A 12284-nucleotide genomic window follows, 5' to 3' on the forward strand; every position below is an offset into this window, starting at 1 on the left:
CTAACACTTAACCTATTTTGTGGTAAAATTCTTAAACTCCAAGAAGAAAGAGAAAAATCTCTTGTAAGAAGAAGGAGCAGGATTTTAAAGGAAAGAGAATTAGACTCTCATTAGGCTTCCCATATACAGTGCTGGAGGCTGGAAGGCAATGGACTTGTCTGCAGACTGTTCAAGGGAGAGGGGCTGCAGTCCTCTGTGTGCCCAGCCACAATGCCACTCACGGTTTATTGCAAAAGAAAGGCGATTCAAACATGTGAGGGCATAAAACACAGTATCTATGAAGTGCAGCTGAGAAAGTGCCTTGTAAAACTGTCCAGTGGAAGGACAGTGAAAGCAGGGCAGAGATGATGGGATAGAGGAAGAATGCAGGGAGCAGAGCAGAGCAGAGCAGGGCACCTGTCAGTGCCTATGGCTTATCTCAGTGACTACTGCTGCTGTGCATCGGAGTTTTTATTGTGTTAACTTATTAACAGTTTTTAAGATAGAGGAGAACTGCTGCATGGCAAAACATAATAGGCTGAAAACAAAAATTCTAAACCACCTTTGCAAAACCTAAGGTTGGGAGAAGGGATGAGAGAGTGAAGAAATAAGTGTTCCGTGTTTAGGACACTTAAATTAACACAGAGGAAATGAAACATAGAGGCTTTGTTTTTGTCTGTCTTCAGGAAGGAGAAATACAGGTTCAGTTTTGACTTTTGGGGATGAGAAGGTGTATTAGGGCTAGATTTGGTTGCATACAGTAGATAACCCCTGCATAAAATGGCTTGAACGATAAGGGTTTATATGTTTTCATCTCATGAAAAAGTGAAGAGGTAGGCAGTGTACGGTTGGTATAGTGGAATCAGTGTCATCCTAGACCCAGGTTCCTTAGGTCTTGCAGGTCTTCCATCTATAGCAGATTGCCTCCTGATTCATAATGGCTGCATGAACTCCAGTCATTACATCTGCATTCCAAAAGCCTGAAGGAGACAAGGGGAAGAAGGGTGTGCCCGTGCACTTTCAGACATTTCTTTTTTTTTTAACATAACAAAAGATACTTTTTTTTTTATTACTGCTCTCATCACCTAGAAAATTCCAAGCATTTTAGGAGCTCTGTACGAGCAAGGGGGATAAAGACCAAATACATATTTCTTATTATAAGTCACAATTTCATAGTGACCCTTTCAGACCTTTCTTAAAGGTCTCACACAGCACTAACATTTATACCTCAATGAGTAGAGCTTACCACATTGAGCTACAAGGGAGCACAGGGTGGGCTTAGCTAAAAACAGGAGTTCTCATTCTAAAGAAGAAAGGGAGAAAAAAAGTTGAGATCTCTGCCTCAAATGATAATCAGTAGCAGAATGAATACAAATTAAAACAATAGTTTTCTTTTTTTGCCTTTTTAATTAGCAAAAAAAGTTACAATGAAACCAGTGTTAGCAAGTGAGTGGGGAAGTGGGTCCTCTATGACATTGCTGGTAGGGAGTATGAACTGTTCTAACTCTGTGGGGAACATAATCTGAAAGTATCTAATACACTTTAACGTGTGTATTACACGTTAACTTTACACGTTAAAGTGTATCAGATACTTTCTACTTTTTGGACTGGCAAAAAGGCAGCGATGGATTAGGTGTTTATTACAAAGGAGCCGGCTTTCTCCGTTCCGACGTGGGAGAAGGCCACAGTCTGGTGGGTTTAAAAGATAAATTGCATAATAACGTCTCCAGGTTGAAAACTGGTGGCCTGTGGTGGCAGATAACCCTGTGCTGGGCACTGTGTTAAGTGCTTTACACAGTGAATTTACTCTCATCTCACAGTGAACTCACAAGGTGGGCAGTATTAGATCACCTATATTTAGAGGAGGAAATTGAAGCACAGAAAGACTAAGTATCTTTTTTTTTAAGATTATTTTTTAAAATATTCACTTCTGAGAGACAAGAGACAAGAAACAGCATGTGAGCAGGGGAGGGGCAGAGAGAGAGGGAGACACAGAATCCGAAGCAGGCTCCAGGCACAGAGCCCAACATGGGGCTCGAACCCACGAACCGCAAGAGCATGACCTGAGCCAAAGTCGGACGCTTAACCGACTGAGCCACCCAGGTGCCCTGAGACTAAATATCTTTCTTAAGGTCACCCAACCAATAGATGCTGGGTCCAGGCTGTGACCAGGGCTCCAAAAACTGAACTTCTATCCACTCTGCTACCCGGCCCAAAGAGCACTGTCTAATCTCCCCCTCGGTTGCTTTGTGTGGCCAGTTCAGAGCTTTACAAATGTTCCAAATGGAAAGCTCTAAGTGGTGTAGTTAGCCACAGGCCCCGTGTGTCCTGCTCCTGTTATACCTGCGTCTTCACCAGTGACCTCGTCTGCCTGGGCCCTGCAGGCGCTTGAGGGTATGGCCTTGGTTTCTGGTATGAGTCCCGCTTGGTTATGTGTATTTATGCGGCTTAGCGGAAATGCTTGGAGGCATACACCTTGCTGCTTGCTGTGATTACCTCTGGAGTGTGGAAGGGGGAGGGCGGCGGGGGAAGGGTGGGTTGATGAGTTTTATTTGTACATCTTACTGGATTTGCCTTAGAGCAACAGGGACCTGTTGCTTTTGCAGTTTAAACTGGAGGTCCAATGAGGTAGAATCTATAAATAATTAAATATCAAGAAACATCCCAGTAACTGTAACGGTACCTTCCTTTCTGTCATTTCCTTTGAGATTGTCTTTATAAATGTGACTGTTTAAGCAAGGAGACTTGAGTTTTCCTTTCTGTAAGATGAAGGCCATCCGTTGGAACATGTGACACTTTGTGACTTCCGAGCATCTAGTTCCGGAACCTAAACTGACGTTGACAGCAGCACAAAGGTTGCTCAGGAAAGGGTTTGTGAGCCGTGGAAGCCTCGGGCCAGCTCCTGACACGGCTCGCGTGACCCTCTTACTGGATGTCTTGGAGAGGCAGCCGAGTGCTGTGTGCCAGAGCTGTGGCGGTCCGGGGAGGAAGACGAACCCAGATGCGGGACAACTGTGGCAGGTGCCATGGAGGAGAAGGCTGGGTGCTCTAAAAGCCAGTGGGAGAAGGACGTAACAGAGGGGGTCCCAGAAGGGTTCCTGGAGGAAGTAACATCTAGATTAAGACTGGAGAGGAGAGGAGGGAGGATGGCCTCACGGCCCCAGTGAGAGACAGCAGGGCAGGCGTGGCCGCCGGCGACCTCAGGCAGCGTTTTGGCACCTGTTTGCGCATCTCTCCTTCCTTGGCTGGAAGCCGCCTCCACAGGGCTGGCAGAGGGACTGCAGCTCCCAGCACAGAACGTGCTTCCCCATAGGCGGGGCCTGTGGTACCTCTGAGCCCCCTCTTTCCTTCCCCTGTGAGGACCACAGCCCTGACCACTTGGGAGTGGGTTTGAATGCAAGGAATCGGTGGGTGGGGTGGGGGAAGGAGTGCACAGGAAGCAAGGACAGCAAGGCTAGGATGTGGTGGTCACATGGGCCGTTGGGCTAGGATGTGATGGTCACATGGGCCGTGTGATGTTCACATGGGCTGGCTGGGCTTTGAAGATCAGTCTGTAGGGAGCCTGGGAGGGATCTGGGCTGGAGGGATTGTTAAGGCAAGTTTCACCTGTTCTTAGTTGAGGCGGCTGCTGGGAGGTAACTTCCACCTGGGTCCTGCCTGAGCCCCGAATGTTGCTGTGCTCCCCCGGCCCCTCCTGCCTCAGGCATTAGCCCCGGTATTTGCACCACTTCTCCCCGCCCCACCCTGCGGGGGTGTTTGTACCTGCGGGAGGGCCTTGTCTCCTTCAAGTCCTTCTGTGCAGTCCTTGAGCCTTTTTGGGGGGCAGCAGAACCAGATGGCTTGGGGGTGCTGTTGGGGTGGCTCAGGCATCACAGCCTTGCTCTGACCTTGCCCCTTCCCTTCCACAGTAGGCTGCGAAGTAATTCATCCATTTTTATTGAGAGCACAGCCGACTGCTGGGTTCTGTGCTGGGGACTGAGGCTAAAATGACCGTTGGAGAATCTGCCCTGTGCCGGGCACTGCCGTCAGCACTTACCCACAGAGGCGGCCTCAGCTCAGGGACCTCATGCACACGGAGCACTCAGGCGAGTGCTGCACAAGCTGGGGCACAGAGGGGGAAGTGGAGCTTAGAGAGGCCCTTGCCCCCTGCCATGCTGGTGGTAGGTGGAGAGCTGCATTCAGACACAGGGTGTCGCGCTTGTAGGTGCCGTCCCTGGTGGCGAACGAGATGGGTACAGAGCTCGTGGCCCAGCAGGCACATGCTCAGGGATGACGGCAGTTCCCCGTCAGGGTGACAGGTGCTGTGGCGGGTTAGTGGAGGGCGCACAGAGGAGGGGCCCTCGACCCAGACCGAGGACCAGAGGACGGAGAAGGGACCAGTGTCCCAGGAAGAGTCCTTGGTGTGATTAGCATCACTGCCCTGTCACCCGGGGCTTGTACCTCAGTCTCCTCTGGGCTTTGGTGAGGAGGTGCTGGCTTAGTGGCCTGTGCCCATGCTCAGTTAGTTAGTGATTAATCACGGAGAGCAGCTACGTGGCTCCTGAGCCCAGCCAGACTCGTAGGACCTTGGCCCTTAGGCACTCTCACTGGGGAAGACCCATCCTCTTCCACAGGCTGTGTGACCTGAGTTTGTCACTACAAATTCCCCAACCTTTTTGGGGACACATACGCAGAGGGCCTGGTTTTATGGATCTGTGCCCCCCAACCCACCTCTCTCCACTTCTGCCCTCGAGTACATTCGTAAAGGACTGCACCCTTGTAGTTACAATGGAACGTTGTAAAAACTCTGAAAATCCAAGCTGAATAAATCCTGCCTTGACCCTGCCACCCAACAAACCAGACTGCATCTGTGCCGCCCATTTTCTCTCCAGTCCCTGTCCACGGGGCAGGTGGGGTCACTACAATTGTGCGCCTTGCGGACGGACTTCCTTGATGGGCTGCGGAGGACATTGCTCGGCTGGAAATGGCCACCAGGTGGTGCCAGAGCACCAGGCGCCCGACCCCACCCTCCTGCGTCGGGACTACCTGGCCGGTGAGCCGTGCTCCAAGTGCACGTCTGTGGAAGTTCACTTTCGGGTTTCTCCCCAGATGCCGTGTTGCTCACAGCCTCGTTTTATCACCTCCTTGGAAAGAAATGGAGCAATACTGAAAGTACAAAAGTACTGAAAGTACAAAAAGTAGAAAGTAAAAGTGCTACGTGCTGACACCTTTCGCAGGTGACGGTAGTAACAGTCGTGTCTTTATGTACGTGTGTGCGCCCACACGTGTGCATACGTATCGGAAAGCATGTCCAGATGTCACTTTCTCAGTGAAAGCACTTCTCAGCCCTCGCCATTGAAGATTGCAACCCCCCCTTCCCCTCTGCCTGGCCGCCCCCGCCCTGCTTTCCCTTTTTCCTCTCTTGCCACAGCTGACTCTCCGTACACTTTTCCCTGCGTGCTGTATTGTCTGCCTCCTCCACCAGCAGGTACTGGGGGATTTCTGGCTTTTCCTTCACTGCTCTGTGCCCAGCACCCGGAACAGTACCTGACCCAGACTAGACTTTCAGGAAATACTTGCTGAATGAAATAATAAGGGTGGCTGTGTCCTGAATTTGTGGCCATCTGTCTCTGTCCATAACTATTTGTCTGTCGCATCCTTTTCAACCATCCTTTCCGTCCCCATCAGTGGATGTGGTCCACCTGCCTGTACTGAAACATGCCAATGAGGCTTTCCAGTGTTTTCTTCTCTTTTTTGCAGGTGGTGGTATGGTCAGTGACTTGCTGGAACACACTCTCTGGTCGGTTGCCCGTCTGATGATTTCCTTGCTTTGCTCAGACTCTGGGCTAAGTGCTTCCCAAATAGCATCTTGTGTGGTCCTCACACCTATGAGAAAGGTGCTGCTGGTAGCTTCTCTCTTTGCAGGTGGGAAGTTGGGGCTTAGAGAACAGGCTCCTGGCCTGGGCCACGTGTCTGCTGAGAGCTGAGCCAGGCTCTTGGGGAATTCCTTCCATATTAAGGATCTTACTACATCCTCTCTCACGACATCTCAGACACACATTTCCCCAGTTTCTTTTTTGTTTGTTTGTTTGTTTTACATCTTTTATGTCTTTTTAAAAATGTTTATTTTGGAGAGGGAGAGAACAAGTAGGGAAGGGACAGAGAGAGAGGGAGAGGGAGGATCCCAAGCAGACTCTACACTGTTGGCTCAGAGCCTGACATGGGGCTTGATCTCACTAACTATGAGATCATGGCCTGAGCTGAAATCGAGAGTTGGATGCTTAACTGACTGAGCCACCCAGGTGCCCCCATTATGTCTTTAAAAAAAATTTTTTTTTTAACATTTTTATTTTTGAGTCAGAGAGCAAGTGGAGAGGGGGCAGAGAGAGGGAGAGGCAGAATCCGAAGCAGGCTCCAGGCTCTGAGCTGTCAGCACAGAGCCCAATGTGGGGCTTGAGCCCACGAGCAGTAAGATCATGACCTGAGCCACAGTCGGCTGCTTAACCTACTGAGCCACCCCGGTGCCCCAATGATGTCTTTTCTTATACAGAGTTCTAATTTTTTTTATTGTAGTTAAATCTGCTGATGGTTTCCTTTGTTTTTCTGGCTTTTGTATCACCCTAGAGAGAACTTCTTCACCCCAGGGTTATTAAAAAAAAATAATGGTTAGCGTTTCCTCTGGTATTTTTATGGGGATTTTATGTTTGGTTAAGTCTCTAATCTATCAAAATTTTATTTTTATATATGATATTGGGTAAGATTTTAAACAAATCCTCCCCCCCGCCCTTAAGAGAACAGTAAATTGTTTTGTCAACATCTATTAAGTGATCCATCCCTGCATGCTGTTTGCAATGCCATTGTGACCAGATGTTAATTCTCACATGTATTTGACCCTGTGCTCTGGGCTGCGTTCTGTCCTGCTCATTCATTCATCTCTCAGTGCTCTTTATCCTCGACCATGGCTTCCTGGCAGGACAGATCACTTCTCTTCACATGTCCTTGTTTTGAAAACTTCTTAGCTTTTAAAAATTATTCTTCCAGATGAAATTTCAAATCAATTTGTTGAATTCCAAAATGAATCCCCTTAGAATTTAGAATGACCTTGTATTTTATTTATAGATCAGTTGGGGAGAGTTGATGCTTTTGCAGTATTGTCTCTTTATTCAGAGGAGTGAAATCTCTCTCCTTTAATTTGTCTTCTTTTTTGTTAGGAAAACTTCATAATTTGCTTCAAATGATTTCTGTACATTTCTTTGAAGTTTATTTGTAGGTATCATTTGCTTGGTAGACTCCCAGGCCATTGCCTTTTCTAGCTGGCTGTTGAGACCAGAGAGACCGTTGATTTTGTGGCCAGATGTCTGACACTCCTAGCTTCTCTTCTGTCCACTTCCATTCGCTGCAAATCTTCTAGGAATTCTTAACTTCTGGTTTGGTGATGTCATTCTTCCCTGTATTTCAACACTGCAACAGATTTCTTGTTCTTTTGTTTTTGTTTTTGTTTTTCATTTAATAAGATTTGGTGAGGGGAACGCAGATGTGTGGACCCAGTACATTGTCTTGGAACTAAGATCTGTTTCTGTGGGTTTGTGGTGAACATGTGACTTTCTCTGTGCGCTCTGGTGCCCCGACCCCTGCCCCTGTCACCCACTGCTGTGTGCTCCGTGGGGGTGTGGGATGGTACTTGAAGACCGTCTAGGACCAGGGTATTCTTCCTCAACTTCTGGCTCCTACCTCGTGGGGCACACCCTTTATTCCTAATGGGCTTTGTTGTGCCGCTGCCCAGATGTTTTTCACTCTCCTTCTCCAGCCAGACCTCGCCCACCCCGCCTCACTCTTAGCTGACTTCCTTCCTGTTTCAGTGGGAAATGCCAGGCTGTGCATGATGAGTCAGGGCTCAGTGGTGTCTGTCAGGAAGGCCCAAGAGTGTGGGTGTCCTGTTCTGTCAACCTGTTCCTCACCTTGATATTTCTAAAGTTCATCCTGATGACAAGGAAAAACAGCAAAGGGGAATTTGAATTAAATGACCCTCATGAATCAGCCAGTCTCTGGCACAGGGCTCTCCAGTCAAAGCTGGCTGAAGCAAGTGATGAGCTCTTTGCCCACTGGGGCTTCCCATGCTCCGTAAACTTGACCTGTACCTGGGGTCCAGGCCGGGCAGGTGTACTTAGGGGTGTGTGTGGGAGTCCCACAGGTCTCACAGCAGCAGTGAGGAAGAGAGGGGCCTTCAACAGGTGTGTGACTTTTTGGCTCTTAGGGATGGTCCGAATGGATGTGGCCCAGTCAATGAGCTGGACTGTTACCTGTCAAACCCGTAACTCCTCTGCCCTTGGCAGGGACTAAGAAGGAGAGAGGGACCCCCTGCTCCTCACAGTAAACTGTCTTCCAGCCTGCCCCATCGTCTGTCTACTGTAGATAATGTATGTTTGGCCCACATGTAACGGGTGTGAAATGCCTTAACCTCAGCATCCCAGAGCTGCAACTCTCAATTAATGGTTGGCAAGGGAAATGACAAGCCCCTGGTGTTAGGCCTGATCGTGGAGCTTGTGTGTGTGTTGGGGGTGGTGAGTGGGGTGGGATATGAGGGTGCAGAATTGCTTTTTAAGTTTAACTTTTTAGGGGTGCCTGAGTGGCTCATTCAGTTGAGCATCTGATTCTTGATTTCGGCTCAGGTCATGATCTCACCGTGCGTGAGCTCGAGCCCGGCATCGGGCTCTGCGCTGACAGTGAGGAGCCTGCTTGGGACGCTCTCTCTGCCCCTCCCCTGCTCATGCGCACGTGCACACACTCGCTCTCTCTCAAATAAATACATATTTAAAAAATAAATTCAGGTTTTTGTTTTGAAATCACTTTAGACTTACAGACAAGTTGCAGAACAGTACACAGCATTTATGTGCATCCCTCACCCAGCTTATATGTGAACAGCTTACATGGGCTTAACACAGTTATCAGACTGACTTAGGTGATGAGTTAACATAGGTACTATGCTATGAACTAAGACTTGCGACCTTTTTCAGATGCCACCAGTTTCCTCCCTGATGTTTCCCCCCTAATGTTCTTTTTCCGTTCCTGTCTCAGTCCAGGATCCTCCCTGCATCTAGCTGTGAGGCTTCATTAGTGTCCTCTGGGCTGTGATAGCTCCCTGTCCGGAGGGTCACGTCAGGTCCTCGCGGGAGGAAACGTGTGGTCTGGTCCTTGTACTACTGCTGCAGGTACCTATAGGGTCAAAGTGTCTTGTCCTGAGAGACGTCACCAAACCCCCATGTACTGGCGCCCCCCATGCCAACCAGGCTCTCCTGTCTCCCCAGGGCCACCCTCCTCCAGCTAAGGTCTGGGTGGCAGCCGCCCTTGTCCCTGTCTTCCGGGGGCAGGGGAAGCAGCCACCACAGTCCCACCCTTGCCATCTTCTCTGAGACGTGCTCTGCCAGGTGTGCCCTCTGTCTCTTGGATTTTTCATATTTTGCCCTCCACGGACTCCTTACTTTGAACCTGAGAATATGCTCAGGAGTCACTTTGAGTTCCCGGAAAACCCCAGTCTCCATCTCCTGCTTTCCCTGTTTCCTCCCCAGCAGGCTCCAGGAGACTCAGGCACTTCTTAAGTCCCTTTGCGAGCCGGGCTTTCCCTGACTGGGGCCCAGGGCCCTCCTGCCGTCAGACCCCAGGCTGTCCTCAGCTCTGTCCTGAATGGTTCTGCGTGATCTTAAATTTTTTTAAACATTTGTTTATTTTCGAGAGACAGAGACAGAGCATGAGCAGGGGAGGAGCAGAGAGAGAGGGAGACACAGAATCCGAGGCAGGCTCCAGGCTCTGAGCTGTCAGCACAGAGCCCGATGTGGGGCTCGAACTCGTGAACTGCATGATCATGACCTGAGCCGAAGTCGGACGCTCAACCAACTGAACCACCCAGGCGCCCTGGATTAGTTTCCTTTTGAGAACCTTCCCTGGTTTTATGAGAAGTGCAGATTCTTTACTCACATTTCTTTTGGTGCCTCAACTTCAGCGCGATGTCTTGTGGTCTCATGCCAAGAGAGCCCTGCCCGCGTCTGCCCGTCCCCGGGGAGGGTGAGCGTGTGGTGAGGGGCGCCAGCACAGACGTAGCTGACGTTTACCAGCCGCTCCCAGCCTACACCGACCTGGCGACCCCTTCGACCATCTGCCATCTGCCAGGTGGGGGAGGGAAGGAAGGTGGAGCGGGGTCAGGTCAGGCAGCTTGCTCAGGGCTCAGAGTGAGCGAGAGGTGAGAATTCAAATCCTGATTCGTCCGTTCCTTAGCCACAGAAGTACTTGGCTTCACCTGCGGCTGTGAGCCTGTGGGGGGTGAGGGTGTCGAACTCGGGGCTGCTCTAAGGCCTCCCCAAATCCATGTGTGCTCCCAGCTCTGTCAGGCTGAAGAATGAGTGATGTAAATACATCTCACTGCACTCCAAGTGGATGTAGACATTGCTGTGATTCTTAGACCGCAGATTAATTCAAATGTGTTAGTGATTTATAACAGCTTTTTGTTACTAAGGGTTTTTCTTAGTCAACAGATGCCAAAAATAGAACTCTTTCTTTTTGGTGTTAAAACGGATAGTTTCTTAAGTACGTTTATGTGTATATTTGTACATTTACTTGTGTCTCTGTGTGTGTGGATGTGTACATAAATGCTGCCCTACCCTAAAAGGGAACTGTGTGACCTTGGGCACAGGGACCAGGGTTTGTGGGGGACAGGGACTTGCCTTTTTTATTTTATGCCCTTTTATTCAGTTTTTATAATTTCAGCATGCACGTGTATTATTTTTACATAAGAAACTCAGGAAGTCCTCCTGTTTGAAAAGGTTGGGCGCCCCTGGGCCAGACTATGGCTTCTGAGGACAAGGATGGGCCGTGTCCTCTTCTGCCTCCCTGGCTGTGGTGCTTGGGCTGTGGGGACACTCATTCTGCACCTACCACCTGAATTAGTGGGTCGCCGCCTGTTTGCGGGGGGCCCTGCCTTAGCTCAGTGAACACAGGTGCTTCCCTTCCCCAGGAAGATGCCCTCGTGCTCCTTTTCTCCGGTGTGCTGTTGCACGGGTTTGTCCCTTTCTGTGAGGTCTGCAGGCCCTCCACCCCTCAATGCAGCCCACTTTCCCACACCCTGCCGCTTCCTCTCCTCCACGGGGGCACAGCCGTGGTGGCGCCTCCCCGGCCCACTCTGTCTCCCTCAGCGAGAAGGTGGGATGTCGGAGGCTGAACATCTGGCGGGTGCTTTGGAAGGGCCGGGGGTGGGGCTTGGGGGGCGGTGAACGCCGCAGTGAGTGATGGCATTCAAGTCTGACATGTGCTTACGTGGCCGTGGCCGGGCCTCCCTTTGAAAGCCGCCAGACGCTCCTGCTTGCCAGGAAAAGAGGTCTGGCCCCTTTGGAGAGGGTCAGGAAGAGGTGGAGATAACCACCCTGCCAGCCCGCACAAGGGGGACTTTCTTAGGGGGACTTTCTTGAGCTGCCGGCCCGTGGTCCGGCACCACAGTGATGGTTACCTTGGGGGAAGCCCTCTGGCAATAGGAAATGTGCATGCTGTGGCCGTGTGTGTGTGTGTGTGTGTGTGTGTGTGTTTGTGTGTGTGTGTGTACACATGTACGTACATACACTTACTGCTCCTGAAGTGATGGAGGGGTTGTGGGCAGAACCCTCTTTGCTTCCTTCCTGTTCGTCTTGTCACAGCTTCTGTTCAGGATGGAGGAAGGTGGAGAGCAGCACCGTCCTCTGAAGCGGAGCTCCGGGTCCGTTTCCATGCTTGTCTGCAACATTTGGAAGAGATCACTCTCTTGTAATTGAACATTCCTGGATATGTGTATTTTCTTTGAAACAGCCTCCATACGCTTAGGAAAAAGTGGTTATTCTGCCTTCTCAACAGTGGTCTGCACCAGACTGTCTCGTGTTATTTTCTCGGTTTCCTGAACCTGAAACATTGAAGGAGAATTCTGAAAGTTTGGAAGGAAACCAACATGGCATATGGGATTTTCCTTCCCTCTCCGGGAGCCCACACACAAGAGCAGATTCTGTCATACAGAAACAAGGGATGAGGGATTGTTCTGTGGTTCTGATACAATTGCCACGTTCTTGCGAAGTTACGTCATGAGAATTGCTTTTTCTTCTGTGGTGTTTTGGTTTCCAAGGAGGCATTAGCAGCGTGTGTGTGTGTGTGTGTGTGTGTGTGTGTGTGTGTGGTGAGAGAGTTGGAGGATGGAAAGATGGGGTTTTGGTGTGATTTGGATTAAAAAGCCAGGCTCAAAAAGCTGGAGCTCTCCCCATCCTGCCAGCCTGCCCCTGACCAGCAGGGGCCACAGTCAGTACAGGCAGGTAAAAGTG

The 12284-nt window shown here is 50.1% G+C and overlaps 1 protein-coding gene and 1 long non-coding RNA gene across 11 annotated transcripts in view; one reads left to right on the forward strand and one right to left on the reverse strand.

The window, feature by feature from the left end:
- RALGPS1 (Ral GEF with PH domain and SH3 binding motif 1) overlaps positions 1-12284 on the forward strand; it is a 275337-nt gene that overhangs the window by 26626 nt on the left and 236427 nt on the right. Inside the window, exon 1 of one of the 10 annotated variants that reach the window (XM_043566960.1) lies at positions 2897-3000. The exons of the other annotated variants lie outside the window; for them this stretch is intronic. The gene's annotated coding sequence lies outside the window, so the exon portion shown is untranslated. Of the gene's footprint in view, positions 1-2896; positions 3001-12284 lie in introns of those variants that run through there. 10 annotated transcript variants of the gene reach the window in all.
- On the reverse strand, positions 438-2785 carry LOC122475215. Its single transcript, XR_006295116.1, has 2 exons — positions 2663-2785; positions 438-959 (listed from the first exon to the last, which is right to left on the reverse strand). It is a non-coding gene; the product is annotated as an uncharacterized LOC122475215 (long non-coding RNA).

The sequence above is a fragment of the Prionailurus bengalensis genome, chromosome D4 (genome assembly GCF_016509475.1).
Source record: "Prionailurus bengalensis isolate Pbe53 chromosome D4, Fcat_Pben_1.1_paternal_pri, whole genome shotgun sequence".
NCBI lineage: Eukaryota > Metazoa > Chordata > Mammalia > Carnivora > Felidae > Prionailurus > Prionailurus bengalensis.